General features: G+C 30.7%; 1 pseudogene; it reads left to right on the top strand.

Annotated features, from left to right (window-relative positions):
* Positions 1 to 493: 493 nt before the first annotated feature.
* On the top strand, positions 494 to 1475 carry LOC115961840 (annotated as a pseudogene).
* Positions 1476 to 6000: the final 4525 nt, after the last annotated feature.

The following is a 6000-nucleotide window of genomic DNA, read 5'->3' as shown; positions in this document are numbered from 1 at the left end:
TTGCAATATAATTGACAAATAATAGTTGCATTAGATTACAAAATAAGTAGGCCTTGTTTTACAATTATTTTTCAATCTAATTGTTTCATATACAAGCTTAGAATGACTGTAGATCTCCACACCAACATCCAAATTCATGTTACACCACCTAAACTCATGCAATTTGCATAATATATCGAACTATTAAAAGAAAAAAAAAGTTTATTACAATGAATTTTTTTATTAAAATTTCAAAAATATTGCAATACAAACTTATTGCAATGAAAATATTTCATTGCAAACTATTGCAATAAAGTCTATGGCAATAGGTTATTGTAACAAAAAGCAACACTAACAGGAAATTGCATGAGTGTGTAACAAATTTTTTTGTTGTTGCAATAAGTGTTTATTATAATAGTTTTGAGTTTATTGCAAAAAACCATTTATTGTGGTGAGAACATGATGATGCATGCAAATATTGAGGAGCACAACAAATAGGCAAGCATCTGGTACAATGGGAGACTCTAGTGGTGATGAAAATGTGCTAGTTGGTGAAGTGCCTCTCCATGGGTAGATAAATTTAAGAAAGTTTCATTTCTACCTCTTTTCTTGATTATTTGAAGTAGACATTCCTAATTTTAGGTGATGGTTTACCAAGAAACTTAGCCCTATTAAATTTGACTGTTGTTCTTACTTACATAAACTATAGGGGATTAACCATTATGGGATGACTTGTTCTTTTAGGGATTTCCTCACTTCTTCCTTTTGTAGTTATGGGAATTGTGATATATCCAAAGTTGGAGCCTTCCAAATGGTTAGCGGTGGATTTACATGATGTAAATTGGAATTTGAATCTGAAAAATTTATTTTGAAATCTAAATTATTAGGACTCAATAAGCACACTTACCAGGGAAATGGACAACCCAAAGAGAACTCTTCCAAAGGCTTTGCTTTTATACATTGATATTGGTAGTTCTTAGGTATTTTTTATAATTTGATTTGTACAAGTTCCATTCTAGTGAACTATGAGTTGTGGATTAAGAGTTATTACTCAAATATTGCTAAAATTCTTCAGGGAAATTCGTTGAGATTGTGGATCCATGGCACTTCAGCAATGCTAAATATAGGGATGTTTCTAATTGAGGTAAGCAGTGACTCTTTCCAAATTTTGGGTATGGTGGAATGAGGGATGCTGCCTAAATTCTTTCGCAAGAGGTCTCGTCATGGAACTCCTCTGACGGGGATTTTAATCTCAGCTTCTAGGGTGCTATTGTTGTTCTAAGCTTTCAATAGATTGTAGCTGTAGAGAATTTCTTGTATTGTTTTGGAACAATTTTGGAGTTCATACCATTTGTATGTTTACAAGTAAAACATCCCACTGTATATGCATTGTGTTGACTTTTTCTACATGCAAGGTATTACTTGTAAGTATTTATATTGTAATGATTGGACTTGTGATGCAGCCATGTCTAAAGTATATGGAGAAAAAAAAATGATGGATCACGTTCTCCATTAGACCTCCCATATTTTTCAGGAATTCTCATGCCACATTGATCAATAGGTTATTACAATAAACTCAAAACTATTGCAAAAAACACTTATTGCAACAAAATTTTTTATTGCAATAGACTCAAAACTATTGCAACAAACACTTATTACAATGAAAAATTTCATTGCACACTATTGCAATAAAGTCTATGGCAATAGATTATTGCAACAATAAAAATTGTTGCAATAACCTTTTGTTGCAGTAAATTCGTTACAATAGAGGATTTTTGATAAGTTATGGTCACATCTAATCTATCAAGCACCATCACAACGATATTTTGATGTGATAAGTTATTGCAACGAAATTTTCATTGCAATAAATTATGTTTATTATTATTTTTCCATTAATCTATTTAAAAATATAAACACTATATTTAGGATTTTCATGTAGTCTTTATTTGTTCTGACCTTAATGTTTTCTAGAAATTGTAGCATAATTTAATATTTAATAAAATTATCTTTACTCGAGGTTTTTCATCGACACAAACAGATCAATAGTATGTAACTTACCTATTTAACAATAACAAAATAAAAAAATCTACAAACGATACAAAATGCATAATACTTTATATTATGTAGAATAGATACAAAGAATTTATATTAAACCACATAAGTTCAATATCACATAAGTAAAAGCTACCAATATACAACTAGTTGAATTAAGTCTAAATATCCAAAAACTTTGTAACTTAATTGGTTCCTCCCTATGCGCAAAGTGCTTAGGAGTTTAGAAGGAGAAAATATTTGAATTACAGGAATAGCAGCATATTATAATTATCTCCACAAAAAGAAAATAATAAATAAATTGGAATGCTAATTTTGACCGTCCTACCGAAAACACCATTCACACTCTATAATAGTTTTTATAGTAAGACTAAATTAAAATAGAAAATATTAAATTTTTTAAATTTCAAGTTTTTGTAATTTATAATTATGCATAAAATATAAGCTTATAGATCATATAATAAAAAATATCTGATTGACACAAAATTTGACATATACATTAAGAACGTAAAAAAATACAATTTAACGATTAGATTTTTAAAATATGTAATATTTATTTTACTGAGTAAGATTACAACCAATTTTGTGGCTAAATTTTGTTCATTTTTTTTATATAGAAATTGTAGGAAAGTTTAGGAAAGTTGGACCTTAACAAAATTTTCTAGCAAAAAGTTTTATGAAACTGGAGTTAATTGATGTTGTCACTTGGGTTTCATTGATGTTGTCACTTGGGTTTCATATTTTTTTTTTTTTTTGTTTTTTTTTTTTTTTGTTTTTTTTGCCTAGAGGGGAGGATGGAGGCCTCTGGATAGGGTTTCAGGAAAAAAAAAAAAGATTTCATTTTTATTTTTGGTTTAACTAAATGAATAAAATATTCTATAAGTAAGTTTTTAATTAATGATACAAACTTGAGATGACATCGTTATATATGAGTTAATAGAAACCTTCTTTGTAGCCACCAAAAAAAAAAAATTACCAACATAAATCTTGGACGGAAGCACTCTTGGACTTTGGGGGCAATGCCCCCAAAACCTTTTTCTTATCATTATTATTATTATTATTATTATTATTATTATGAATTTTAACAATTTTGTTCTATAAAGTTACATTTTGCCCCCCTTTAACAATATCACTGGTTATTTTAAGATTAGTGCTATAGACACAAACTTTTTTTCAACATTTTTACAAACTATTGAGGTAAAAAATTCTTACTAGTTCGCATCTAGACCCAGCACTTACATTATTTTTTTACTTATCAATAATCACTCACCGCAACTATAACTTGTAAAAAGTTTTGTAGCTTTAGTGTTTTTTCATTTTAATGCCACAAAAAACCATAAAATCTAATACAAAATATACAAGCCCAAAAAAATAGCTAAACAATAAAAATTACTAATAACAAAGCTTAAAAAATTAAGTCTAATAAACCAATTTTATCTAAAACAAATCGGGCCCCTCGAAAAATTTTAAACAAAATAATTTTGTCCTTGCCCAAAAACAAAAATAAATAAATAAATAAAAACCGCCACTAGCTAATAAGCAGCCACCAGCTTATTTTACTATTTAGTTTATTTTCGCTACTATTCACAAGCTCCATTGCACTTTTTGGTACTATTTATAGGTTTCACTGTACTATTTCAACTAACTTTTACCTTTATCTACATTACTTTTAGCAAAAAGTTTTCAGTTTCAGCAAAATAATCGAATCCCAAATAGACTCTTTAGAATAGGTTTCCAAATAGACAAATATTAGAACAAATATTAACAAGTTTTTTATAGTATTTTAAAAAGTGATATAATACACTAAATGAGAATCCGTAAAAACTTGTCAATTAAACTCTGTTGTGAAACCATATTTACAAGTTGCAATAAATGACGTTATTTGAAGCAAAAGGTGGATAAACATGGACTCATAGAAAAGACAAGTTATACTGATAAACTGGACCGGCATCATCAACTAAATTACAAATTTTTCAAAGTCCAGTAACCACATCTCAAAATCTAGTAACACGTTTTTGTCACAATATAGTAATGTAACATGCCCGGAGTCCTCATCTACACCTATAAATGTGTGTTCTGATCTGAGCCCAACCCTCACCATTGTAATCTTCTCTAGCTCTAGATTTTGTTTTGTCAAGCAAAACTTATCTTTTTCCCTCTGAAGTATGGCAAAAATGGCTGCAACTAGCGTCACAAAGTTTATGGTTTTGGCTGTTCTTGTTGCGATCATGCTCCTCATCTTCACTCAGGTGGCTACTGCTGCGGTTGATAATAATGCACAGCCGGAACTTAAACTTGGTTTGTAGAAAATTAATGGCCATCTTTGAGCATCTTTTATTCCACTTGGCTCACATGTTTCATTTAGCTTGCATCGACACTCTAAACCTTCCTATGCATTTTTAAAATTACAGTAGAGGATTCAAGTAATAGCATAGCAATAATGACATTTTCATGTCATCCCATACATGTTGTTTAAAGCACACCCTCATCCCTCATTATTTACGTTATTAAATAATAATAAAAAATAAAAAAAACTATCATCTATTTGCCGACCCATTTTTAATAGTACTAGAGGTACTATAAATTTTATTACATAAGTTTATAAAAATTGATGTTTTACGAATCATAAAAAGTAATTCTAACACTTATTGCTCAAGTCATATCAATACTTTCTGTTAGGTTCTAAAGACTAAGGATTTTATGTATTTAGAACTCTAATTTTTACTGTTGGCAAACCATGATCAAAACAATGTATTTAGAAGTGTTTTAGTCTAGCTCAAAGTTGTGCTTTTAAGTAAAGAGTGAAAGCAGGAAAGTATTATGCCTTTCGGCCTGGCTCAATCGATCGAAACTTAGGCTCGATCGATCGAAGCTTAGGCTCGATCGATCGAAGCTCGGGCAAAATGATATTCTGCAAATTTTCCAACTCAGCTCTAGGTGTTTTAAAACGTTTTTAGGGTTTCTTATTTGTCCTGAATATAAAAGACAAACCTTAGCCACGTTTTAGTGTTGCTCATAATTGCGGTTTGTGTAAATCTCTTTTGAGATCTAGAGGAGTTTTCCTTTACACAAACTTAGGGTTTTCAAGGAGAAGATTTATCTACACCTTGATGATCAACTCGGTTGCTGCCATTGAAACTTAAAGAAAACACAAGCAGGTGTGCTTGTATCTGGTGGTGAATCCAAGAAAGAAGGAGTCGTGGATTCAGAGCTTACACGTGGTCGTGTCAGTAAGTTCTACTAGTTGGTAGCAATAAGAAGTCGAGCGAAGGGGCTTGTAAGTCTTATTATATGAACTTCGATTCTTTCAAGATAGTGGATTCAAGTTTACCTTGAGGATAGCTAGGTCAAGTCCTCCCCAGGTTTTTACCGGTTTGGTTCCTAGGTGATCATATCTTGTATTATTTATTTTCTGCTGCTTTGCACGATTTGATCTTTGTTATTGTGTTAACCTAGACTTGTTTAATTGGACTAAGTAACAACTTGGCTAATTACCTAGGTTAAATCAATTGTTTTAAGGGGTCTAAAAACTATCACTTTCATTGACAGTTAGTTTTGGATAATAAAATTTATAATAGTTGAAGCATTTTCCTATTCAAATTCCAAGCTTATAAGTATGGAGTTATAGGATCATGCAATTTAGCATAACATTATTAAAGAAACAGAGAGAGGGAGGTTTTGATAACATATTCAATATATATATGTATATATATAAAACTGAAGCTCAGACTTCTCCATAATTTTCCACATCAGTATTTTTTTTTTTAATTTTTAAATCTGATTTATTTCTTTTTATTAAATATATATGCTCTCCTTTCTCTACCTAATACTCTTCCCTGATATAATTCTGAAACCAATGTCAGTTTTCTCTCCACAATCCAGACCACCGTCGATCCTCCGCTCCCACAACTCAACGACTCCACCTTCTCCAACACGACCCATCTCTGGCTCCACCTTTGTCGACGCCAC

The sequence above is a fragment of the Quercus lobata genome, chromosome 2 (assembly GCF_001633185.2).
Source record: "Quercus lobata isolate SW786 chromosome 2, ValleyOak3.0 Primary Assembly, whole genome shotgun sequence".
NCBI classification, from domain to species: Eukaryota; Viridiplantae; Streptophyta; class Magnoliopsida; order Fagales; family Fagaceae; genus Quercus; species Quercus lobata.
This window is presented reverse-complemented; position numbering and strand designations above follow the sequence as displayed.